Source organism: Triturus cristatus, chromosome 4_2 (genome assembly GCF_964204655.1).
Source record: "Triturus cristatus chromosome 4_2, aTriCri1.1, whole genome shotgun sequence".
NCBI classification, from domain to species: Eukaryota; Metazoa; Chordata; class Amphibia; order Caudata; family Salamandridae; genus Triturus; species Triturus cristatus.
Window position 1 is genome coordinate 164670958 of NC_140586.1, and position 27050 is coordinate 164698007.

The 27050-nt window shown below is 46.1% G+C and overlaps 1 long non-coding RNA gene across 1 annotated transcript in view; it reads right to left on the reverse strand.

Annotated features, from left to right (window-relative positions):
* The window catches only part of LOC146833268 (uncharacterized), a 207585-nt gene that overhangs the window by 25590 nt on the left and 154945 nt on the right, over positions 1-27050 (reverse strand). The gene's annotated exons all lie outside the window — the stretch shown is intronic.

The window sequence follows — 27050 nt, forward strand, 5'->3', positions numbered from 1 at the left end:
TCCAATGCGTAGGCTGGATCCACGGGGGAGGCGTACCACCAGTCATTTATCACTAGGAGATGCGCGGCCCTGTAATATGCCTGAACGTCCGCCACCGCTATGCCCCCGCAGTAGGTAGACTGCACACACGTCGCCAAGGCGACCCTCACCGGCCCGCCATGCCATAAGAATCCATTCAAAAGTGCATTCAGCTGACGGAACCACGCCTGGGGCACCTGGAAGGGGTAATGCTGGAGATGGTACAAGAAACGCGTTAAGGTCACCATCTTGAAGATGGCCGATCGGCCATAGAGGGAGAGTGGAAGGTGTGACCACACCCTGGTTTCATTGCGGACTTGGGTCAGCAGGGGCGCGATATTCAAAGTCCAAGCAAGATCCGGCGTGCGAGTGACCCTCACTCCTAGGTATTTGATATGGTCCGGGGCCAGCACTAACTGGGAGGCCCAAGCCTGACCTCTCTGGTCTCCATGCAGGGGAAATAAAGTGGACTTCGCCGGGTTAGCCACGAGGCCTGAAGTTTCGCCGAACACCCGCAGAATCTGAAGCACCCGGGGCCCGGAGGCCCACGGGTCCGCCATGAAGAAGATGACATCATCGGCATATAACGCGATACGATCAGAGTGGCCTGAGGGCCAGTCCATACCCCGAATAACCGGATCGGAGCGGGACCACGCCGCCAATGGCTCGATTGCCAGCGCGACCCCTTTCCATATTTTAACTATTCCCACTCACCCCATGTATAAAGGGATACCATGGGGTGGATGAGGGATTTTAAAGAATTTTTTAAAAAAAAATTGTAATCATGACTTCTCAAAAAAGCTCCCTGGAACATGGTAGAGCTCTCCCTGACCTTTAGGAGTCAGGGTGAACCCAATGATGAAGCATGCCACTACTAGAGTGGGTGAGGGTTATATATAAAGAAATAGTTTTTTTCCCTTTTCCCATCTCTTAGTGCGGTCGAGTATAGGTAGATCCCTCTCTCCTTCATCCTGTAGATTTACAAGGAGGATACTATTTAGATAAGACACCTACAAAATACAGCAGAGCCACACATTACCTACCTATTGCTGTGAATGGTTGCTAGCCAAGCCTGGATACTAACCACAATCTAAAACTACTCATTAGTTGAGTTTCCTCTCTTGTTCTTGACTCTTCACTGTGATGCAGAACTGTCATTCCACCCACACATCTGCAGTAAACATTTGTCATCAGAGCTAACTTTGCTTTGTCTTGTGTATTAAAAATCGCTAAGAGGACCTTGTCATCTATGTTCCATGCTCTGAAACGGAGTTGGATTGGGTTAAAAAATAGGCCTGGGCACCTTAAAAAAAAGAAAAAAGGAGCCCACATTTGCAGATTCCTCTTTTTCTCAAAACACTGCTTCTGTGTTTCAAGCATTATGAAGGGAAGGGGGGAGGGCAGGTCTCTAAAAGAGGCGTGTTTTCTTAACTTTGCTGAGATAAAACAAAATGCAAATGTTGCCAGCACTCTTTGTGGCATGGATTATTTATTTATTTATTTATATAGAGCGCAAACCAGACCCAAGCTAGGGTATCAGAGCGCTTTACATAAGGCGTACTGTGAATACATTCAAAGGGGAACATTGCAGACAAAGAAACATAATCTGAAAGTAACAAGGAGTAGCAGCATTGAGAGGACTTGTTCTGAGCAGTAAAAAGCCATTCAAAGTTTGTGTAGGTCTTCACTTCTTGTGGTAGCACTGAGAAGAAATGTTCTGAGCAGGAAAAGACAGTTCAAGTTCGTGTAGGTCTTCACTTTGCGGTCAGGTAACCCGAGAGTAGAGGTAGTTAGGGGGTTATAGATCTGGGGTCGTGGTTGTGCGGCTTTAAGGTAGAAATTTGCTCATCAGGAATAATTTTGCTTCCTTTTTGAAGAGAGGCGTAGAGGAGATTTTTCTGATGTATGGTGGAAGCTAGTTCCATATTCTTGGCGCTGCCCCGGAGAATGCTCTGTTGGAAGTTTTAGTCTTTTTGAAACGTAAGGGTTTCAGAAGAAGATTGTTTGCGCTCCTTGAATGTCTGTTTCCACCAAATAAGGTACGTTTTTGGGCTGGATACTGGGGGTGTTGTGGTGTAACACCTTGTGTGGGATGCAAGCCATTTTTAGGTGGATTCGAGCTTCGTAGGGTAGCCAGTTGAGTGCTTTCAGGTGTGGCGATATGTGGTCAAATTTCCTAGAACCTGTTATGAGTCTTGCTGCGGCATTGAGACAGGCTTTTAGAGGGGTGGTTGAGATTTTGGGTAGCCCAGCGAGGGTGGTATTCAAGCCTTGAAATAACTAAGGACTGGACTGCAGTTTTGAGGTCCGAATTCTCGAGAAATGGTTTCATTTTTCTGAGATAGCTGAGGTGGAAGTGGGCATTTTTAGCCAATAGGTGTACGTGATTTTTGTTAAGGGTCTTATCCAGAGTGATACCTAGTGATATGGAGAGTCTACTACAGTTTGCGTGCAATTCAATGCAGTGATAATTTTGATCCCCTCCTTTGTCTCAGTGGAGTTCTTGGGGGGGGAGATTAAGAGAAACTCTGTTTTTGAGAGTTTAGCTTGAGGAAGTTGATCGATAGCCATTGGACTGCCTTTTCGAGAGCTAGGTTCATTGTCCTTATCTCTTCGATAGAGGAGATCTTGATGTACAGTTGGGTGTCATCCACGTACATGTGGAAGGAGATGTTCTCCTGCTGTAGTAACTTGGTGAGTGGTTCGACGTATAGGTTGAATAGCATGGGAGATAGTGTGGAGCCTTGAGGAACTCCCAGTTGTTAGGGGAGGAAACGGAGAGATTGTTGTTGATCATGTACGATTGCGTTCTGTTTTCCAGGAAGGATTTGAACCACTGAAGAACTTTACCAGATAAGCCCATCCTTTTTTCTAGTCTTCTTAGTAATTTGTCGTGATTGACCGTATCGAAGGCTGATGAGAGGTCGAGTAAAACTAGTAGGCAGGTTTTGTTGCGGTCAAGGGCTTGAAAACCACACCTGAAAATAAACAAGACCACTTCTGCTTAGGCCCCCCTCCCCACTGCTGAATCTGCATTCATTAATGGGCCAGCCCAGCGAGATACTGGGAATGACAACTCTGCCCCGTTGGTAAAAGGGAGGCAATAGAGGCTCATCTGCCTCCGGAAAGGCTGCTCATGCCGGCACTGGGCCACTGGTGGCATCTGAACAGCACAGAAACAGCCCAAATCGGCTAGCATGCTGGCCAAAATAGCGGCCCATAGCTGCAACTCAGATACTGGCCCATTGCCCGAGTGCCCGCCTTACCAATCCGACCCTGTCTGAAACATAAAAGATGTCGTCCCAAAATTAGATCGCCTCACTAACTTCTGGATTAAACTTGGGAAATGTGATTCTTTTCAACTTCCAACAGAAGGACTAACCAGGACTGACTAAAAGGCAGGGCAGCATCTAGCTGCTATGTGCAGCACGGAAACACCCAATTTTGACTGAATCATGTTATTCCTAGTCTCTCTACACCACTCCACATAGTTGAAGCCTGCTGTATCTTTAAATATCCAGCCTAATCAGTTCTGTGCATGGGTCCAATTACTCTACACACGCCCCCTAGCACAGGTTGTAGTGAACGGCCACGTATCGACCACTTTTCCGCTGGGACGTGGAACGCGGCAGGGGTGCCCCCTCTCGCCGCTTCTTTTCGCGCTGGTGCTGGAGCCGTTGGCGGCCTGGATTCGGCAGGACCAGGCTATCCGGGGTCTCAAATGGGCAAGGGGATGGGAGGATCGCATATCCCTATATGCGGACGATATCCTGCTCTATCTGGCGTCGCCGGCGAGCTCCATTAATTGTCTCCTGGACATCTGCACGTCCTATGGCCGAGTGTCTGGATATACCATTAATTGGGAAAAACCGTGTCTCTATGTGCTCCGGGGCCCCCCACCGCGGCTTCCACAGGGATGTGGGATGCAGATAACAGAGGAGGGTTTCAAATATCTGGGAATATATGTCACCACTGACAGGGCACAATTTGTCGCAAAGAACCTCGCGCAGCCCCTTATGCGGCTTCGCCGTGATGTCAGGCATTGGCGCTCCTTGCCGCTTACGCTGCTGGGCAGAGCGGCCCTCTTCAAAATGATGGCTCTCCCCCGTTTCTTGTATGCCCTACAAAACACGCCCTTTCCGGTCTCCCACATGTATTTTGCAACAATAAATGCTGAGGTTACCAGCTTATTATGGGAGGGGAAGGCACCACGAATAGCGATGCGTAAATTTACGAAAGGCTGCTATGATGGCGGCATTGCCCTCCCAGATATAAAAATGTACTATTGGGCTTCGCAGCTTGCGGTTGTAAACCAGTGGATACACGCGCCAGGTGATGATCCAGCGTACCGCATGGACCGGCATCTGCTGGGCGAGGGCGGCGTCATGGGGGCATTATATAACAAAACTAAGAGACACACTCTTACAGGCCCGACGGCGCACACTGTTCAGTTATGGCATGAGGCGCAGAAAAACCTGGGTTGGGACGGAAAGATAACGCAGGCCATGCCGCTGTGGGACGTGCGGAGGCTGGGTAGACTGCGTAATACTAGAAGGATTTCGACAGTGGGACCTGATAGGGATCTCGTGAGTGGGGGACCTCCGGAGGAAGGGAGAGGCGATACCATTCGAGCAGTTGCAGACTGAGTATGACATGGACGATGCCGAAAGATTCAGATACATCCAAGTCAGACATGCGCTCATGGCACAGATCGCGCCGGGCACACAGCTGGCGGAAGCCTCGCCCTTGGAGGATAGACTCCTCACGGACCACCTTACCAAACGAGCCATATCCCAGACATATCGTAAAATCATAAACAATCAGCCGGACCCTTTGTTGGCCCTGAAAGCGAGGTGGGAGGAAGAGCTCGGTGACTTTGACGAGATGGAATGACAGGGGGGCATAGCTTCCCCCAGGGAGGTAGCGATACCATCCAAACTCAAGCTCATACAGTTGAAAATACTACACCGCACATACTATACACAAACTCTCCTTTATAAACTCAAGCAGACAGACTCACCCCTCTGTCTTCGACGGTGCGGGCAGGAGGAGACCCTCTTTCATACCCTGTGGACATGCCCCATAGTGAGCCAATACTGGAGGGCGGTCATGCGTACACTTTCGCAGGCGACACACATCACGACGCTCCCGGAGCCCAGGAGGTGTCTCCTCAATATATGGGAACCCACTGATCTTAACCGCGCAATGCAAACATGGGTAACAATAGGCATGATGGTTGCAAAACGAACCATAGCGCAGAAGTGGGGGTCCAGCCAGTCCCCTACCCTCCCCCAGTGGTGTAGAGGCATGGATTCCATCATGGTTGCTGAAAAGGCAGTATATATCCATAGGGGATGCCCCAAGAAGTGGGCACAGATATGGGGGACATGGAACAGTTACCGAGGAGACATATGCGAGCCCCCGAGGGAGAACTCGGATTCAGAACTTAGTGAATAGGCATACGGGGGGACGGACTGGGAGATGGGTAGGCGCCGCTGTGGTCCTGGCTGGAGTGCTGACACGTAAAGCAGAGATACTGTACCTGACAATGACTGTAATGCTGTTTTTGATGTGGAATGATACTACGTATACTGATGTAATGATTCTCAAGGTATGCAATGTCACAGATTGTTCTTTATGTTATAAGAAACCAATAAAAAGTTAAAAAACAAAAAAATATCCAGCCTAATCAGTGGACAACACAAATGGATTTACGCGCAGAGAATGTCGTTGTTATTAAAGAGGCGTACTGAAAACCCGAGCAATATTTTTCCTCTAATAGGCCCGCCTCAGAGGCCGCTCGGCTCCCTTTACACTGCAGCGCATTTCAGCTCTAAAAGTGCGTCTTCACTTAATTTAGCAAAGGTGTTATGAAACAACAACAAAAGGTAGAAGCAGGACTTTAAGTGGGCCGGGGCTGAGCACCGGCGATTTTTTAAAGGGGGCCTCGAAACGGGTCTCTATCGGGCTCTGTTTTGTGCCCTAGCACAGACGGTCCGTTTTTTAGGTCCCGGCTCGAAGGCTGCGCTTGCGCAGTCTCGCTCCGAGATTTAATGTTAGGAGTGGGGCTTTAACCCGCCTTTTTTTTACCTCTTCTCCATTGGCTGGCCTCTGAAATACTGGTCAGCCATTGGAGAAGAGCATTGTCTCTCCAAACAAGCCCCGTCTTTTTCGGATTCGGGGGCGTGTTTTTTACTTTCTTTCTCTCCTCTGGAATGTAAACATTCCAGCCAATGGCAAGAGGAGAGAAAGAAAACACGCCCCCGAATCCGAAAACGCTGCTGCGTTTCTCCGAGGCATTTCTGCTTGACCTTGGAGAAAGGCGGTGGTGTTTATGGCGTTAAGAGGTTGAATGATGTACAAAGCTACACATTTCCTTAAGGTGAAACACAAGAGATCAGAAAAAGCTGCTTTACATCTAGCCAAGCACCACAGACAGGAACGTTTACCCAGATCACAAAGACCTTCTAGCTTTACCTCTTGAAATGGATAGTGTAGAAAATGGAAATGCCTCTCAGATATGAACAGCTTTGGGAAGGCATACTATACTGGCTTTAGAATACTTCTACATTCGTCACGGTAATGAAGCATTGTTGTAACGTACTGTGTGTAGCGCGAGCCCTGCTCCTGCCCAGGCATTTGAGTTCAGTGTGGCCAGTGTCCACCAAGCGGCGCCCGACCAGCCTCTGCTTCTGTCCGCGCATGCGCTCTGGCTGGTTCCAGTCGGCTCCGTTTCTGTTCCCAGGATTGTAAACCGAGGCCGCCGTGGGTCTGTTTCCGCCGTACAAGGAGCAGAGTCTCCTGGTGAGAGGAGGCCACAGCGGAGGCACGGCAGACTGAAGCAAGGATCCCAGGCATGGCTGTCCCTACGACGTTCCTACCGATGCTGCTGCTGCTGAGTGAGGTGACTGCCGGTGAGTTAAACCATACAGTGCCGATCGCACCCTACCCGCCTGCTCTGTGTTCATATGTCACCATCCCTGCTCTATATGCCGTTCATATATCGTTGTGCCTGTTCCTCGCTTGTCTTCTGTGCTATCTACGTTGAATCTTGCCAGCCCTCCTTGGCTCCTTTATTTTCCCGTATCTTACTTGCTAGAAGCCCTCCCTACCTGTTCTGTGTCTGCTCCGTCTTACTCTTTTAAGTGTGCTTCTGGCCATATCACTCGGTTTGCTTATATCTTGTTCATTTTATGTAATTATGCCCTTTCCTGCTTGCTCCTCGGTCTAAACACGGTCCCTCCAGGGGCCCTTCAGATGCCCTTGTTTTAACCAACTTCCAAGACGCGTGAAAGGTAAAACGTCAGACAAAAATCCTAATGCGATGTGGTCTGTTTGTAGGGATTCTGCTAGCTTTCGTGAGAGTGCCTCGGCGATCAGTGTCTCTGCTGCTCTGCTCTTGCGCAAGGAGCGTTTCGTGGTTAGTTACCTCGTTTACCGGGCATGTGCAGTTGAACCGTCTGCTGCCCCTTTTAGGTTGTCTATTTACCAGTTCTGTTTACTGCGCTGGCTGTGTGTTTGTTGTAGGATCTGATGAACAGCAGTCATCTATTATTTAGTAGTATTTGTGTGTGTGGCTCTGTGTGTGGGTGCAAATGCAATAGGTCTAGCATTTGAGAGAGATTAAGCTATTGACATTGTAAATAACAATGCCGTTTCTTTAAATGTTTTAAAAACAAAAACATAAACAAAAATAATGTCATGAGCAATGCCAATAGCTCTAACTTTAACAATGCCGAGACCATTGCATTGTAAATGCTTGTTTCCGGACTGCAGTGACAGCAGGCACATCGATGTGTGCATTCTTGCACTGCTCACTTCTCTCTTGTGGAGAAGGTATGGCATGAGGTCTTGCCAGGTGAGTGTAGGGGAAGGGAAATCCTTTTAAGAGAGTCATTTTCTCTCTAGATTAAACTTCTCTTTTTGAAACTCAGGAGCAGTAACATTGTTGTGGTGTCACCAGGGCTTTAAGTGGAAGCTTTTTCAATATTATACACAAGCCATAGTTGCTGCTTAATTATCTTATGCAACAAACAACCATAGACAAAGCCAATAGTCCTGACTTCTTGTAGGTATGATGTTACTTGTTGTATCATATATCGGGATACAATTATCGGGATGCAATGACAGTAACAGCAAAATACAAGTCGGGCGGCACACTATGCTAAGCGAAGAATATGAGCTTAAGTGTCTTTAAGCCACGCCCTTAATTAAATTGGCCACGCCCCTTTAAGATACCCACAGTTTTTCATCCCACTTAAAGCTCTGGGTAGAAGTACTGGTTACTAGCCTGTGTAGTGCTTCAGGTGAAAGGAGCAGACAGTATTTGAAGTGGCTCACACATACAATGTTTACAGGAGCATTTGTTAGCGGGTTTACAGCTAGCATTCATATATGTACTCTTAGGCCCTTCGCTGCCCTGCCATATGATTCTATCTAAGTGTACTGTATTTGGTATGGATTTATTGTTGCCCTATTAATACTTTGTCATAATGGCACTCCCCATTTCATAACCAACTGTGCATATGTTTATATGCCTATAGACAATCAATGTCTATATTATGAGTAAATCTATTATTATTTTTAATAATACCTGCAATAATGTATTAATTTTCCTATATGATCTAATTTAAGACTGGATTTTAATCATGTTTTATACTATATTCGTTGTAAATTGATTGTGCTTTTATGGCCTCGGAGGCTGAAATAAAGTGATTTGAAATTAAATGTACTTTTAGGTCAGTGGTAGTCAATGCTGTGTCCTGCGCCTGGTTTCCCTTTGAATTGGCCCTGGTTCTACTCCCACTCCCAAACACTCAGCAGCCTAGGACTTGGCAATTTTAACACACATTTACCCCCATGGCTCTGAATTATCCATTGCACAGAAACCTTTAAAATTAAAACAATGCGTTTCACCCTAGTCTACTAAGCATGAAAGTGCTCCGTACAGAGCTCCTAGCTCACAATTTAGAATATTCTTGCTGTTTTGCGAAGGTGAAGAGCAGAAACACAATTTTTCTCCTATTATGCAGCCCTTTCGTGTTATTTTGGAGGAAGGCAGAGGGGAGTAGTTTGACGTCAGGATGAAAGTACTCAAGGTGTCAGAAAGCCCTTTCTTCTCAGTGTTCCTAATGTCCGACTCCTGTTTTCCTGAGGTGTTGCAGACACCAAGCATTTCGGAGGTCAGCAACAGTGTGCCAGGACGCCACAGAGGCAATGTGGTCTGAAACTAAGCATGGAAAAAGTGGAGTTAGATAGGAGGGCATGGAGAAGAGAGAGAGGGGGTGGGTCTGGTAGGTGGGTGAAGAATAGGAAAAATACAGAAAGATGTGAAAGTTGGTAAGTTTGCTGTTTAGCTGTGGTCCATGCCATTTTGGGTACATCTGGGTCTCTTTTTCACTTTCTTCAGAAGGGTGCACTGAAAGTGAGGGACAATGTATTTAAAAATAATCACTTTTGTCACCTTTCACACTGCCTACAGGCCACTATCACCTATGTTCAGCCCTGAAAGAAGGCAGAGGCAGCATCTGTAGCGCTACAGGGACACACCCAGGAGCATCCGTTTTGGCTTCAACACTGGTGATGAAATTGAGAGCACTGTCTTAATGGGAGAGAACAGTCCCGTAAGCTTAATTTGTAAAATATTAAGTGCCAGGGCTGTGACCAGGAGGCCACTGCAGCTTGAACCACCCACCACTGCCAAAACAACTACTAACCATCTCTCTTGCCTGTAAATGCGACAGTTCAGATTATTCTAGGTCCCCAAAGCTAAAGGAATGGCTGGGGAGGCAGGTATTAGCACTATTTAAATGTATATTGTATTCCTAAACAGCCGTTGTTCTGCTAATCTCCAAATTAGATGAACAGCGCCACCATGTGGTAGACAGTTCTAAGTATGGGGTTGACATTTAGGTGCCGGTGCCGAGCACCGGAAACCAATTAGGTGCTGGTTCTGAGCACCGGAAAGCACCGGCTCAAATTAAGCACTGTGCGTATGTCAAGATCTAGAGCTCTTCCCTCACCCTCGGGAGCAGAATGTCGTAAGCTCCCAATGCCTCTCCTAGCTTTCCCAGCGCCACGCTCCTTTTAAAAATAAGCGAGTACACCAAGGATATCCAAGGGGGGGAACGGGGATGGGACAGAGAAGAGACAGTCACTTTACATCTTCTTCTTCTTTCTTCAGTGTTGACGCCCTTCCATCTTCTTTCTATCTTCTTGTGGGCTGGACAGGAGAATTTAAACTGAAAGAGACGTTTTTACATTAGTTATTTCCTTCTGTCTCTAACCCTCTTGTTCTACGTTATTGTGAATTCCTTTTCTGTGTACCTACCCTGTCTGTAGTGACCAATGCTTCTCTTCTATTTACTAATCTTGTTTGTGTGATGTCTTCTGTGGTGCTGTAACTAAATAATTAAATGTATTAGTTTTTTCTTCTTACTCTACTTCTGATTATTCTTTTATTTCTTTCAGACTCCTCACCCACTATACTCTGGAAGAGCGCCTCAACTGGATTTTGTAATGGTAAGTATCTTCTTCTTAATCTACTCTTCTTATACTGCCTTTACGTGACTCTAAATTCTTTACTTTTCGCTGCTCTCGTGTTTCTCCTTATCTCTTTCTCAATTTTTGAATGCTATTCTTCACTAACTTAGAGTCTCTAGAGTTTCCTGGATTTGTGGCTTATATTCCAATTTTAACCTGTGCTGACTGAGAACCTTCCGCTTACTTCAGCACAGCATAGTATGACAGCTACTCCTTGCCAACAGAAAATTGCTAATATTTACATTAAATATCACACGTTTAAAAATTATTAACTGCGCTGTCTCCGTGCTCGCCGCTTGTTTAGTGCGATGAAAATATGTAGCTCTTCCTTGCAGAAAATAACTTCTACGTCATGCGCATGACTGAAACTAGAACGCTTCCTAATTTAAGCGCTGGCTTCCGCATTTAACTTAAATTTTGAACAGTCTTACTTAGAACGCTTCTATCCTCAGCTATGTACAATACTTGAGTTCTCTGGTTAGCGCAACAAAGTTTTTTCCCTGTCTAAACTTCGCTACGCATTTCAAGGCGACATCCTCTCCTCAGAATCTCAGTGAAGTGCGCTGCTGCAACGACCCAGCGCCTGGATCTTCGTGATTGTTGTGGAACGCTAGAGCGCTAACCTGCTGCTCCATAGTTCCTGTCCCAGCAGCCATCTTTGACTCAGTTCGATCTTTAAGTATGCTCAGGGTGCAGCGCCTCTTCCTTTGATTGTTAGTTTTTAGGACTTTAATACTTACAGAAGGTTTATTTTTTACCTGAGGCCTGACAGACAGCGTAAAAGCAAAACAAGTGCCATAAAATGGCGAATGTTATCATCTTTTATTTAAGGTGCTCAAAATTTCCACAAGTCAGGGACATAGCACTATATAGAGCACAAGTTATTATCATGAAGAATGATAAAAAGGACAGAGTTCCGAGGTCTTCGGAGTCAAATAAATACTCTCCACAATGTGATGATGAATGAATTCAGATAGGAATGTTATTTTATATTCTAACACATTTATACACATTTCATACATAATTAAACAATTTTTAAAAAAAAAACACATTTAAAATAAGGGTTAGTCCCACAATCAGAATACTTGATTCATCTAATTAAAACATGTCAAAACCTACACGTAAAGTGCATTTACTGATGACACAATCTGCCTTCTATTTCCTCTTACCTTATCATAGGCCTATGTTGCTCACTTGATTTGTGAATAGAAAATAAAATTCCCATTTCAATTAATTCCTCATCCCATTGTGGAGAATTTTTGTTTGACTCCGAAAACCTTGGAACTCTGTCCTTTTTTTTTTGTATAACTTTTTACATGATTTGGGGCCATATTCTCAAGGAGCTATCGCCGAGTTAACGGCACTGTAACGCAGTCAAAGTCGCGATAAATTTACCGCCCCATTCACAAGCTGGTGCTAACAGCCCATATCACCAGTTTTCCGGCGATAGCAGCAGCAAAAAACATTGCCACAGATGACTCCGGCAACTATCGCTAATGAGATGCAGAGTAGGCGTTTCCATACAGAAAGACGCGACAACACCACTTGGCAACATTCTCAACGACCAGCCTGATCTGCGATAAGATCAGAAAACAGGCGATAAGGCGCGTTAGCACCAGGAAACTAACACCTTCTCCGATCTGGTGCAAAGTCGGACTACAACCTGCACCAGAAAAGAGAGCCCACTCTAGAGCCACACCTGAAGAACAACAGATGCCATGGAGCCACTGAACATGTGTGCCGGACACCCAAGAGGGCCACAACACCCACCGCCACCACACCCAGGATCCCCCATCTTTGACCCCCCCACCCCAGCCAAAGACATGCCACATCAACTACACTGAATCATGTACCAAATAACCCGCATGATGTCGCACAATCACATCTGGTGACATGCATGTGTCGTCACAAAAATGAGCATCACACATTCACCTTCGAAGCAACAAATGATAATTTATTAAAATAAACACAGAACAGAAATGAAGACACATGGCGGCTCCCCTTGGGACATTCCGTAGGTCACAGCCTGCAAGACGAAAATCATGATGAGAAGGTGTGTCCTGCGCACATCAAGGGACAGAGAGCGCGCGAAGGAGAGAGAGAGAAAGAGTGGGAGAGAGAGATAGACGGACAGAGAGGGGGAGAGAGAGATAAATGGACAGAGAGAAGGAGAGAGAGATAGACGGACAGAGAGGGGAGAAAGAGATAGACGGACAGAGAGGGGGAGATAGAGACAGATGGACAGAGAGGGGGATAGAGAGACAGACGGACAGAGGGGGGAGAGAGAGATAGACGGACAGAGAGGGGGAAAGAGAGATAGAGTAAAGAAGAGAGGGACAGTGTTATGTATAATGTGGCGGGCAGCGCAAGGGCAGACAAGTACAAATGTACACATGTTGTTAGCACGGACCTCGTTTAGACTCTATGGATGTTCTAGAGTCTGGGTCCGTGCTGTGGCAGTTCTGAGAAGGCAGTTGCTAACCTGCCTGAGCTGTATGTGGATGTGTTCGGGTGGTGCTGCATACTACAATAAATCTTCATGCTGATTTACTTCATTGGATCCTGGATTTATTCACAACAAACTTGGCGACGAGGATGGGATACTGAGTGTGAAAAAGAGTTCATGGATGGTAAATCAGCTATTAGTACTGCTGCTGCATTGAACAATTTTGATCCTCAGCTCCTTTGCATTGTCACCACTGATGCTAGTTCAAAGGGTTTAGGGGCCGTTCTCTCTCAAAAAAGAGAGAACGGTAGTGAATCTACCATTGCATATGCATCTAGAGCATTGACCCCGTCCGAGGAGAAATATTCAACTATCGAAAGAGAAACGTTAGCTGTAGTGTGGGCACTTGAACATTTTAGAGTGTTTATTTGGGGGAAAGAATGTGAAATTAGATCCGACCACAAACCTCTTGTACGATTACTTACTACTGATGGTTTAATTAAAGCATCTGCTAAGATTGCATGTATGTCCATGAGATTACAAGATTTCATATATAAGATGGTTTATGTTCCCGGTCGAGACAATGTCACAGCTGATTTTTTATCTAGACTACCCTTACCCTTGAAAGAGTGTATTCACAATACTTGGGATGACTTTTGTATTGTTCATGATGAGGGTGTACCGCCTATTAGGGTTGAAGATTGGAACATGGAATATTCCAAAGATAAGGTATTACAAGAAGTCCAAAAGTACTCAATTGGAGATTGGCCCCTTAAAAAGAACCTTTCTCCCGAGTTGAGACATTTTTGGGAAGTGAAAGATGAATTATCTTTTTCTGATTCCACTATCTGGAGAGGTGATAAAGCTATTCCTCCTTCCGGTGCTGCATACTACAATAAATCGTCACGCTGATTTACTTCATTGGATCCTGGATTTATTCACAACAGACAGGGAGAGGGAATGTCGACACTGCGCACCCAGGCCACACTGCCCACCTTCCGACACCGGCGTGTAGCAATGAGGGCCCATCAATTGGCGTTGCAAGCCACAAGCCCGGGGCCCGCGGACATGGAACCCTCCACATCATGCAGCCCCACTCCGCAGGCCACTAGGTCTCACATTTGGTGCTGGGTCTTGATTACTCCATGGCAGAGGACATACCAGTGCACACGGCACCATCGCAGGCTGCACACCCGCTCATCACTTAAGGTCCCCCTACCTCAGTGCACCGAAAGTCTCCGTCCCGTGGCGTTGTGCTTGTGCCGCCCGCAGTGTGGCCGGTGCAACCAAGTCTGTGCCCCGCTAGTTATGGACCCTCTATGATTGGGTATTGTGGTGCGAAGGCCATCATGTCACCTCCGGGCCTACGGAATGTGATGTCGCAGGCCCCTGGGCCCCCATGCCTACATGCACACCACACAGATACACCCCGAGAGAGGTTGGAAATGGCGTCGTGCACGTGCGCCTGGCCCTATTTATTGGTAGGGTCACATGTGCTGTGACACGTGTGCTGGATGGGTGTGGTGTCGGTGTAAACCAGCCATGAGGGAGTGGCCGTGGCATGCTGACAACTAGACCTGTGAGCAGAAGATCACTACAGGGGTCCTGGTACATGTGGTGTTGTTGTCCCCCCCCGGAGCGTAAGCGGAGTGGGCTGGCCTAGCTTATGCCAGTCCAGCGTAAGGGTTTGCACATGACCCCGGGGCTCTGGATGTAGTTCCATACTGGGATCGACAAGGAAGTAACAAATGCGTGTGTCGCTGTTGTTGCGTCAGCGCCACCCGGACGACAATCGGCAATGTGTCACACTGTGACCCAAGTCCAACGACATGAGCCACATGGACGTAAGAGGAATTCACTGACCCTATATTCATCCATAATACCACACATGAATGACCATAGAGATGACACATCTGTGTAATTTGGAATGTTTAATACACATTCAGTGGAGTGTTGCATCTGAAGCAGTACAGGGCCATGCAAACCCCACTTTCAAATCTTGGCCCGTGAAGGGCCAGCCAGAGTCATTCAGGGAATGACAAGTCCAAAGGAAGTGGAAGAGTTCCGTCTGCAGTCTGTTAGCTGTGTCAATGGGGAACAAACAGAATATGGTAGTCCATTGCAAGGTCCAAGGTGAGTGTCGCAGAGTGTATCGGGGGACAGTGGAAGGTGATGATGCAGAGGGCCGAAGCAAGCTGAAACTGACCATGTGGCGGGGATGAATGCTATAGTTTTCTCCGTATCAGTAAGGCGGTTTCAACCGCATTTTCATCCTCTGCTGTTTCATGTGCCTCACGTGTGGATGGTGCTGGCCTTTCTCCAGCACTGTGTGGCAGTGACACCTCAGGGCCCGGAGGTGGAATGCAAAACACACAAGATGATGGACGGAATGTTGCACAATGGCAAAACATTCACCCCCAGTCACAGATCTGGGTTTAATCCATCGTTATTTTGCTCACCACACCACCCCAGTTCAGACATGGCCATATGCAAATCAGTCTTGACCCTGTGCCTCATGGGAACAGTCCAGCCCGAACTGCCAAGCCATGTCTTCCCTGGACCGGAATCAAGCATCCTAGGGCCGGTTTCTGGCTATCAGCCGTCATCAGCCAGGATAGCTTTACTCCAGTGGCGTAGTGAGCACGGGACCCACGTCTGGGCATACCCATCCCACATAGGGTGAACAGCAAAACACACAAGATGATGGACGGAATGTTGCACAATGGCAAAACATTCACCCCCAGTCACAGATCTGGGTTTAATCCATCGTTATTGTGCTCACCACACCACCCCAGTTCAGACATGGCCATATGCAAATCAGTCTTGACCCTGTGCCTCATGGGAACAGTCCAGCCCGAACTGCCAAGCCATGTCTTCCCTGGACCGGAATCAAGCATCCTAGGACCGGTTTCTGGCTATCAGCCGTCATCAGCCAGGATAGCTTTACTCCAGTGGCGTAGTGAGCACGGGACCCACGTCTGGGCATACCCATCCCACATAGGGTGAACAGCAAAACACACAAGATGATGGACGGAATGTTGCACAATGGCAAAACATTCACCCCCAGTCACAGATCTGGGTTTAATCCATCGTTATTTTGCTCACCACGCCACCCCAGTTCAGACATGGCCATATGCAAATCAGTCTTGACCCTGTGCCTCATGGGAACAGTCCAGCCCGAACTGCCAAGCCATGTCTTCCCTGGACCGGAATCAAGCATCCTAGGACCGGTTTCTGGCTATCAGCCGTCATCAGCCAGGATAGCTTTACTCCAGTGGCGTAGTGAGCACGGGACCCACGTCTGGGCATACCCATCCCACATAGGGTGAACAGCAAAACATACAAGATGATGGACGGAATGTTGCACAATGGCAAAACATTCACCCCCAGTCACAGATCTGGGTTTAATCCATCGTTATTTTGCTCACCACGCCACCCCAGTTCAGACATGGCCATATGCAAATCAGTCTTGACCCTGTGCCTCATGGGAACATTCCAGCCCGAACTGCCAAGCCATGTCTTCCCTGGACCGGAATCAAGCATCCTAGGACCGGTTTCTGGCTATCAGCCGTCATCAGCCAGGATAGCTTTACTCCAGTGGCGTAGTGAGCACGGGACCCACGTCTGGGCATACCCATCCCACATAGGGTGAACAGCAAAACACACAAGATGATGGACGGAATGTTGCACAATGGCAAAACATTCACCCCCAGTCACAGATCTGGGTTTAATCCATCGTTATTTTGCTCACCACACCACCCCAGTTCAGACATGGCCATATGCAAATCAGTCTTGACCCTGTGCCTCATGGGAACAGTCCAGCCCGAACTGCCAAGCCATGTCTTCCCTGGACCGTAATCAAGCATCCTAGGACCGGTTTCTGGCTATCAGCCGTCATCAGCCAGGATAGCTTTACTCCAGTGGCGTAGTGAGCACGGGACCCACATCTGGGCATACCCATCCCACATAGGGTGAACAGCAAAACACACAAGATGATGGACGGAATGTGGCACAATGGCAAAACATTCACCCCCAGTCACAGATCTGGGTTTAATCCATCGTTATTTTGCTCACCACGCCACCCCAGTTCAGACATGGCCATATGCAAATCAGTCTTGACCCTGTGCCTCATGGGAACAGTCCAGCCCGAACTGCCAAGCCATGTCTTCCCTGGACCGGAATCAAGCATCCTAGGACCGGTTTCTGGCTATCAGCCGTCATCAGCCAGGATAGCTCTACTCCAGTGGCGTAGTGAGCACGGGACCCACGTCTGGGCATACCCATCCCACATAGGGTGAACAGCAAAACACACAAGATGATGGACGGAATGTTGCACAATGGCAAAACATTCACCCCCAGTCACAGATCTGGGTTTAATCCATCGTTATTTTGCTCACCACGCCACCCCAGTTCAGACATGGCCATATGCAAATCAGTCTTGACCCTGTGCCTCATGGGAACAGTCCAGCCCGAACTGCCAAGCCATGTCTTCCCTGGACCGGAATCAAGCATCCTAGGACTGGTTTCTGGCTATCAGCCGTCATCAGCCAGGATAGCTTTACTCCAGTGGCGTAGTGAGCACGGGACCCACATCTGGGCATACCCATCCCACATAGGGTGAACAGCAAAACACACAAGATGATGGACGGAATGTTGCACAATGGCAAAACATTCACCCCCAGTCTCAGATCTGGGTTTAATCCATCGTTATTTTGCTCACCACGCCACCCCAGTTCAGACATGGCCATATGCAAATCAGTCTTGACCCTGTGCCTCATGGGAACAGTCCAGCCCAAACTGCCAAGCCATGTCTTCCCTGGACCGGAATCAAGCATCCTAGGACCGGTTTCTGGCTATCAGCCGTCATCAGCCAGGATAGCTTTACTCCTGTGGCGTAGTGAGCACGGGACCCACGTCTGGGCATACCCATCCCACATAGGGTGAACAGCAAAACACACAAGATGATGGACGGAATGTTGCACAATGGCAAAACATTCACCCCCAGTCACAGATCGGAGGTGGAATGTCTGCCACACTGTGTGGCACTGACACTTCAGGGGTGGAGATGTGGATGAAGTGGTAGCAGCAGCATGCATCGGCGCCAGGCCTTGTGGCAGCAATGCCATGAGGATGGTTTTGAGGTCATTGTGGAACCCAGCTACCTCTTGCTGGTTTGCAGCTGTGGCAGCCACTCTTTCTGCATTGGCCCGCTCCATGTGCTCCATGAGCCTCCGCATGAGCCCCAAATCCTGGGCGAGCTCGCTGGAGCCACCCTCACTAGACAGTCGTTCTTGTCACACAGTCAGGACTCTGGTGATGTCAGCCATGGTTCGTTGGAGGGCATGGAGCGTACTGTGGCTGTCCTTTAGGGACTGTGAGTGGTCCCTGATTGGACTTAGACACCCACGTATGGTACCTAGCTTGTCTGCCATGCAGTCAAAACCCACCCGCACCTGTTCAGCCAGCTGCTCCTGGCATCCCAACACACGGCGTTGGAAGGCCATGTGTTCTTTGTGGGGTCCTGGGAGGCAGCAGTGGTGGTGGGTGCTGCGTGCTGTGTGGTCTGTGCAGGGGGTGGGGTGTCCCCATTACAGCTGGGCTTCCCTGCTCCTGGAGGTGGGCTGCGGAGACTGTTAATGAACTCTTGGAGGGCGTCGGAGTCGAAGCTGTGGTGGTCCTCTTCATCATCAGAGAAGAGAGGTTCAGGCTGCTTTGCAGGAGGTGTTGATTGTCCCACTGCAATGTGAAGGGGAGATGCAGTTTAAAAATGTGTTCACATGTGTGTTGTCACATTGTACATGTTTACATACAGACTGCATGACTGTGTACATCGTGGCTGTTTCGGAGTGGCTGCCCATTTGCTGAGGGACAGTGGACATTTCGACAACATCACAGATGTGTGTTTGTACTTGCACAATATAAACTCAGATTTCTCTGCAATGCCACTTGTGATTGGCCAGTGTCTACACCCAGTCGGCACCAGTTGTGTCCTGTGTTCTGGTGTGGACGTGTTGGGGTTTGTGCCACTTTGTTGTCAGTGTTGATGTGCTCGGCATGTTATGTGTGTGTGTGCTGAATTGGGGGGGGGGTGGCCCCTGCTGCTCTGTTTGGCTGCCCCTTATCCCTTGAATGCGGTGTGCCTTTGACTTCAGTGCTGACATGTAGCATACTTGGGTACATTGTTCTCTTGGTGGGAGTTGGGGTCTGGGGCATGGTTTGTCCGTAGATGTTCTGTGCTTACTTGTGCATGTGTGCCATTGTGCCCATCTCCCCCCATCCCTTGTCGTCACTCATCCTGGTGCTGTTGTGTCCGGTCCTGTTGAGCAGTGTCAGGACCCCCAACTCCAGCCACCATCTCCTCACTGATGACTGAGGACACCATTTCCTCCATGTCATCCAGCTCCTCATGTGGCGCAGGACTGCCACATCCAGTCTGCATTGCTGCCTTCCAGTTGTTGGCGGGATTCAACTTTGTTTTGCGCTTGACGTCATTCCACCGCCTCTTGACCTCTTCCATTGTCCTCTTCAGCACTCCGACTGCATTTACCTTGTCCACGATGGACTGCCATAGTCCATTTTTTGTTGCCATTGACAGAGTGGAGGTGACGAACAGTAGTTGATGGTGTTCGACCACCTCCGTTATAAGGATCCTGTTTTCCTGCGGACTGAAGCGCTTCTTCCTACTCTACTTGTCCTTGCCCTTCCCTGACCCTGAGGTCCCAGGCAGGTCCTCCGGTGGGGTTGTGGGCTTCTGGTTCTCCTCCGTACTTGCTCCGGCAACATCCATGGTGCTTGGCTGTTGTTTGGCATTTGTTTGTCAGTTTTTTTTCTACTTTTATGGTGATTGTTCCCGCCTGAGGCGTGTGAATTGCAGGCATGTAGCTGGTTTTCGCTGATTTTTGTATCGCGATTTGCCTCATCGCAGCTTTTTTTGTGTTAGTGTTTTGCATTTTTGCGGTGTGGCGTTGATTTTATTGCGGTCAGTTGACGCGGTATCTGGTGACTATCGCATGGTACCGCCGTTGACAGAGTGGAGGTGACGAACAGTAGTTGATGGTGTTCGACCACCTCCGTTATAAGGATCCTGTTTTCCTGCGGACTGAAGCGCTTCTTCCTACTCTACTTGTCCTTGCCCTTCCCTGACCCTGAGGTCCCAGGCAGGTCCTCCGGTGGGGTTGTGGGCTTCTGGTTCTCCTCCGTACTTGCTCCGGCAACATCCATGGTGCTTGGCTGTTGTTTGGCATTTGTTTGTCAGTTTTTTTTCTACTTTTATGGTGATTGTTCCCGCCTGAGGCGTGTGAATTGCAGGCATGTAGCTGGTTTTCGCTGATTTTTGTATCGCGATTTGCCTCATCGCAGCTTTTTTTGTGTTAGTGTTTTGCATTTTTGCGGTGTGGCGTTGATTTTATTGCGGTCAGTTGACGCGGTATCTGGTGACTATCGCATGGTACCGCCGTGTTGTGAATACCTGGTTAACACGGCGTAAAATTCCAGCGATGGACTGCGATGTTGTAGGTTGCATTAAGTAACTTTTGCAATGGTTATCACATGTTCTTGAGAATATGCCCCTTGGAGTGTTGTGTCCCGTAAGCATCCTTAACGTCAGTGTATTGGACCTAGGAAGAGCCTCTCCCATTCTACCTCTCCTCATGGCAAATAGATTATGATGAAAAATGGGAATGGCGAGGTAAAGATGCCATTCCGACTTCTCTCCCCTTTCCTTTCCCAGATTCCATCAATCATGCTCAGGCCGGTCCTGCTCCACCCTTTTCCCCTTCCATAGAAATTGCTAGTCAGGCCCATGCATGTGCAAACTGCCACTGTGTCTCATATCAACTTCATAAGTTTGTACTCCATACCTTATGTACATAACAAGGCTTCTGTGAGGGAAACAGACCTATAAATCATTGTGTGAAAGAGCCAGTAGCAGCTCAGCCAGGTCTGGGGTAAGAATCAGTGCTTAATGTAAGCCGGTGATTTCTGGTGCTGGCACCGGCACTTAATTGTCAACACTGGCTCTTGTGACAGTCTGCCACAGGGTGGCGCTGTCTGTCTAATTTAGAGATGACCCTGGCAACAGTTAATTATTAATTTAATATACATTCAAAATGACTATTACCTGCCGCCCAAGCCATTCTTATAGCTTTAGGCGCTTAGAATAGTGTGAATTGTCACACTTGTTAGCGTGTGATGTTTAGTAGTTGTGTTGGTTCTGTCATTGGCAGCGCTGGTAGGGGCAGTAGGTGATGCAAAATGCAGTGATCTCCCGATGAGGGCCCTGGCACTTATATTGTTACAAATTAAGCACAGGTAAGAATACAACATATATACTTCCTTTGTGCTGTTTATGCCCCTTGTTATGTATCTTATGAGAGCACCCAAAGATTTAATTAATGTTTATAAGCACTTCTGAGCTCTGAAGTAAATACTATTGTCTTGTTACTTTAAAGTTTACAGAAGACAAACGTCAAGTGAATGATACTAAAATTGCATTTATGAAGCGCTTTATATCAGTGGGTAGGATCTGAAGTGCATAAGCAGATGGGTAGCTTCTTACACCATGAGGGAGTGGTAGGCTGGGAGAGTATTGAACTGAAGTGTGGCCTTTCTGTTAAGTGTTTTGGTGTGCGACTGACCAGAGTGGCTCTCTTATATTAGTGCTCAAGCATATAGTGGATGTGTTGAATGAATGAAGGATAGAGCGCTTGCGGTTTACATGAATTTAGTGGCTGTTCTTGTTTGAAGAGGCCTCTACGGAGTTCACCCAGGAGCGTCAAAGAAGCAGCCCACATCCATGCACTCGTTACAGGCAGTCAGGGTAAACTCTCTAAAGATGTCATCCATGTGTGATAGAGGTGTAACCATCAGGCGTGGACAGTCATAGGAAAGCTATTTAGAGGTGGAAAAAGAAAGCCAGCCATGCATTGGTTACAGGCTGCCAGAGTATGGAAAGAGTGCACCCAGGAGAGGCAGAGGGTAACTCACAGCCCTGCGCATGAGGAATGCAGTGATATCAAATGCACTTCAAGGGACAAAGCCGGGGGGGGAGGAAATTAAATAAATAATTATTTTCCCTCTGCATTGTCCTTTGAAATCCCCCCAACCCGGCCTCACTGCCCCACCTCTGTTACCTGCACGGGCCACGGCTGCTTCAGCAGTGGCTGTGGAACTAACCTCCAGGCACCCTATGGTTATAGGAGCCCCAAGATCAGTAAGGGGTGTGCAGGCCCACACACAAATGAGACCAGACCAGCCCTGCTCTCTGAGGGGCTTATTTACAAGCCTCTTGCGCCACTTTTGATTCATTTTTAACATGGGAAAGGTGACGTATGGGTGGCGCAAGGGGCTTGTAAATAATCCCCTGAATGTACAGGATATACTCATGTGTGTTGCCTTGAGTCAATCTGGCAGCAACAGGTGAGGATAGTCTGAAGTGCGTCACCTGAGCACAGACTGCGGAAGGTCTGCGAATAAGGGAGATCCTATGTCCAGAGCCTTTGTTACATTTTAATGTCCGGAGCCGTCACCAAGCCTCAGAGTACATTTCAAAGGATGAGACTCCATTTAAAATCTAGTGATGGAGAGGTTTTTGTAGACCCCAGGGTAGGGTCACAAACTAACTGAGACTAATGTATACAAGGGGTTCAGAAACCCATGGCCTCCAATGTTCATGCTCAGAAATCGAATCCTATGCCTGTGCAGAAGGACTGCTGGGCTGATGCATCTGGGGTCAGTGTGTGAGCCTTACACTGCTATCAGATGCAAACAAGTTGACCATAGCAGTTGTTAGCTCCCCTCTGCTTATTGACAATAAGGCTATTGGCTGCCTGTAGTGAATTAAATGAAGATCAGGTCCACGTAGATTCTTGTAAGAATAGGTATTTATTGAGTAAGATGGTACAAGGTGGTAATTATAAGTATTAAGATAAATCCAAATGATAAAAACCCCACCAGGAGCTGTCACCTTCCAGCTCAGTCCCAAGCTCCCAACTGACTAGAGCTCAGAGCCCAACATTCTAGATATGTCATCATGAATAATCACATTCCAAATGATAACAGCAGTGAACAAGCGGGAAAGCCAACACTGCACATCTTCCCCTTTTATACATTTTGCAATTGCAACCAAAACTTAGATGTGAACAAAGCAATTACAAATAATAACAATGAATGTATAAAAGAAAAGTAGAAACGGGTAAGAAGGAAAATGAATGAGGGAAAGCATAAATATAAGAAACGTTGAACACAAGTGGTGATAAATGAAGAGAGAATTAAACTGAGAAGACTTGAGAGAAGTAATGAGGAAGGTGAATAAAAGGGAGGACAAATAAGGAAGAGAACACATCCTCTCTTTAAAGGACAAAGAGAAGGAGGTAATGCAAAGGTGATCAAAAATAAGAAAGAGAACACATCCTCTCTTTAAAGGACAAAAAGAAGGAGATAATACAAAGGTGGAAAAAATAAGAAAGAGAACACATCCTCTCTTTAAAGGACAAAAAGAAGGAGATAATACAAAGGTGGACACCGACCACAAATGTTGAAAGTAACACAAAATACACCAATTGGCCAGACTGGGGAAATTGTGAACCAACAAACGAAGAAGTGAAAGGTAGAACCACATAAAGTATATAAGAATAAAAGAAGTGCTCCACAGGAGAAAACAATTAGAAACTCCAGTAGTATTAAGAAGAAGGTGAAAATTAACACCTAACAAGAGCACGAACAGAGGAAAACCTCAGTTGCCAGTAAGAATAATTAATTCTGATATAACCCTTTAAAAAGGCCATGAGAATCTGGCATAATAATCCAAAAAAACATTAAGTGCACAGAACATTTAAAACTCATGAGTAATAAATATGATAATAAAATTTCATGTAACGTACGTCTACGCACAAGAAAATATTTAGAATAATAAAACTTTTGCGCAAAAGGGAAAAATAATAACAATCATAGAGCTCTTGAATAATAGGTAAGCTTAAAAGTTGACGTCAGTATATAACATTAGAAACCGGTCAATGTAGACTAAGAACGTCCACTCATAAAGAATACAGAAATATGAATCAATCATTTTAAATAACTTCAATAACAGAACTGCGTCATGGATCATAAAGATGAAATTAAAACGACGCATTTATCATTAAAAATATAGCGTAACTAAAGAACAGGTACTAATTTATACCTAGTGCATATAGCAATCATATAAATGGTACTGAATCATAAAAGTAAATATAATAAGCATTGAATCATATATGAAATTATAATCAAATATAAACCAAGAAAAATTTACGTAATTAAAGAATTGGTATTTCAATTCAATTTTTTTTATTTATTATGTTTTGGCTCTCAAAAGAGGGCCACATAGAAGTATACAATGATAAAAGCAGAAGACAAGTACATATCAAGATTATGACATTTAAGAAACATATTTAAGTACAAAAATAACATACAATGACAGATCTACAGCAGGAAGCAATGTCAAACATCTCCAGAGGCATGTTAATAAATAGCTAAAAAACCTTTAAAAAAGTTAAAAATATAGAAACAGAACATTTCATTAGGAGGCCAATAAAGTGCTTGGAGAAAGCCGTTCAAAGTGGAAATGCCCAGACGGATACAAATAGGTTTTAACCATCTGAGACGCAATATACGGAGCGCAGGGCAGATCAATAAAACATGCATACAATCCTGGGTACTCAATTTACATAAATTGCACATAGGAGAAGAACCGTACCATTTGGATAAAAGTTGATTTAAAGGTACTAGGTCGTAACGTAAAAGAAACCAGAATCTACGAATACCATGCGGCAAGTTCCATGTGACATAGGGTTGGGCCAACTTCATCACATAAGAATTAAGGAGAAGGTCTACATCCCTTTTTTCACAGATTAACTTCTTATCAGACTGAAAACATAGTTCCCACGAGGCCTGTTTTAATACGAGTTTTAACTGTAAGGGAGAATACAAAAACAAAGTGTTTTCATCTAATTTTAGAAGGGTTACGGCTTTTCTAAAATTCCTTACAAGTTGTGAAAACTCTTTAAAATTACCCAGTAATTCACTTCTGAGGAGAGCAGGTAATTATACCTGCTGCAATGTAAAATCATATTGCATATACAATTAAAAAGGCATAACATATAGTGCACATCATAAACATTAGTTCAAATAATAATACACCATACATCAAATATACTTGAAACATAAACTGGTGATAGAATTCTCACCTAATATGAGGTAGTTGATAGGAGAAAACAATTAACTAAAATAATTAAAGTGGTCACCGTTGTCAATTGTTTGCAGAAAACAATAAAATAAAATAATTAAAGTGGTCACCGTTGTCAATGTGCTTAACTATGAATTACAGGATGTTAAAGGCTGTGCGCATCAGCGCAGAGGACTTGCAGCATGGACACAGCAGAATTACGCAAAAAAACCACAATGAACATGCAGCAGGGACACACACAGTAACTTGCGTAAAATACTGAACTTGCGTTAAAATATAAATAAATTTCATGGTGTGCATGTCACCGAAAATATGCTTAGCGCTGAAGTTGTTTCATAGATAAAATCATAGAAGAAAATACAACAGAACAGTACCTGCTTTGAAATACGATATTCAGCAGAGGGAATCTGAAGTTGAAGTTGAGGAGAAAAGGCACTGAAACTGCAAAATCTTTAGTATGAAAGAGGCACGTTAGAAAGCCTCATAAGCCAACTTTATTAAAACCGAACAAATAAAAACGTGGTTGGCTTAAGGGTGGTTGTCATAAATGTAGAGTTAATCAAGATGGCAGCACGTTATTTACGCACAGCCGGGTGGTTCACGGTGAGTGCAGCTGTGAATTGTGACGTAGAATTGAAGAAATGTCATGGAGGAAACAGCACGAGAACATCGTGACGAAGGTAATCAATCTAGCAGGTTTTTTTTTAAATGTAGAATGGCAGTTAAACTGTCTGAGCGTTTGCCAGGCCCTTCAAATATCACGAAGCACTAAAATGTTTGTGTAAATGCACATTCACCACAAACCAAATGCTATGCCACAGCACAAAGTTGAAAAATCCTCATGGTAAACAGGCTTGGGGTTATTCTCTCACCCGACCTCAAATTCATTAATTGAAAATGGTAGCACAAACCACGATGATGGAGATAACAGTTCGTCAGGGCAGGCGCTCTCCAGAGCAACGCTGCAAAACAGAAAATAAGTCATTTGCTTAATGGCAGGAAAACGGGAATTAAATGGCATGTAGAAGGAATCACTACAGGTATGGAAATCAATTGCTGCTGAAAATAATTTGAAATACATTACGTTGACGAATGGGTGAAAGGAAAGTACTTAACTCATGGCAGCAAAATGGAAAACAGTAGGCATGTAGAAAGTAAGACGCTGCAGGCAGGGAAATCAATTGCTGCTGTATAATTAAAGTAGTAGGACTTAGGTAGAAGGAAGTGTAGCAGGGACTGGCAGGTCGGGATGAGGACGACCAGTAGTGATGAATGGTCACTGGTGGGGTTTCTTTACGGTGCCAGTATGCTTAATAATGCATAGATTTATGTAATGAAAATCCTTTACCTGAAGTTGAAAAGTCCATTGAAGAGTAATAATCAGAAGTGCCCAAATCGTCACCAAAATTGTAGTGATGTAAATGATGATCAGGTCCACGTAGGTTCTTGTAAGAATAGGTATTTATTGAGTAAGATGGTACAAGGTGGTAATTATAAGTATTAGGATAAATCCAAATGATAAAAACCCCAACAGGAGCTGTCACCTTCCAGCTCAGTCCCGAGCTCCCAACTGACTAGAGCTCAGAGCCCAACATTCTAGCTATGTCATCATGAATAATCACATTCCAAATGATGACAGCAGTGAACAAGCTGGAAAGCCAACACTACACTCTCCAAATCTCAACAAAGACATGCATGTAAGCACAACTACTGTCTCGGATGGCTCCATGCCCCTGCCCCTTCCCCTGAACATTATACTCGTTCTGCAGAGGATGCCAGCTGTGTTTGTACAATGCTTACATTCACACGACCCCTTCCCTTCTGAAC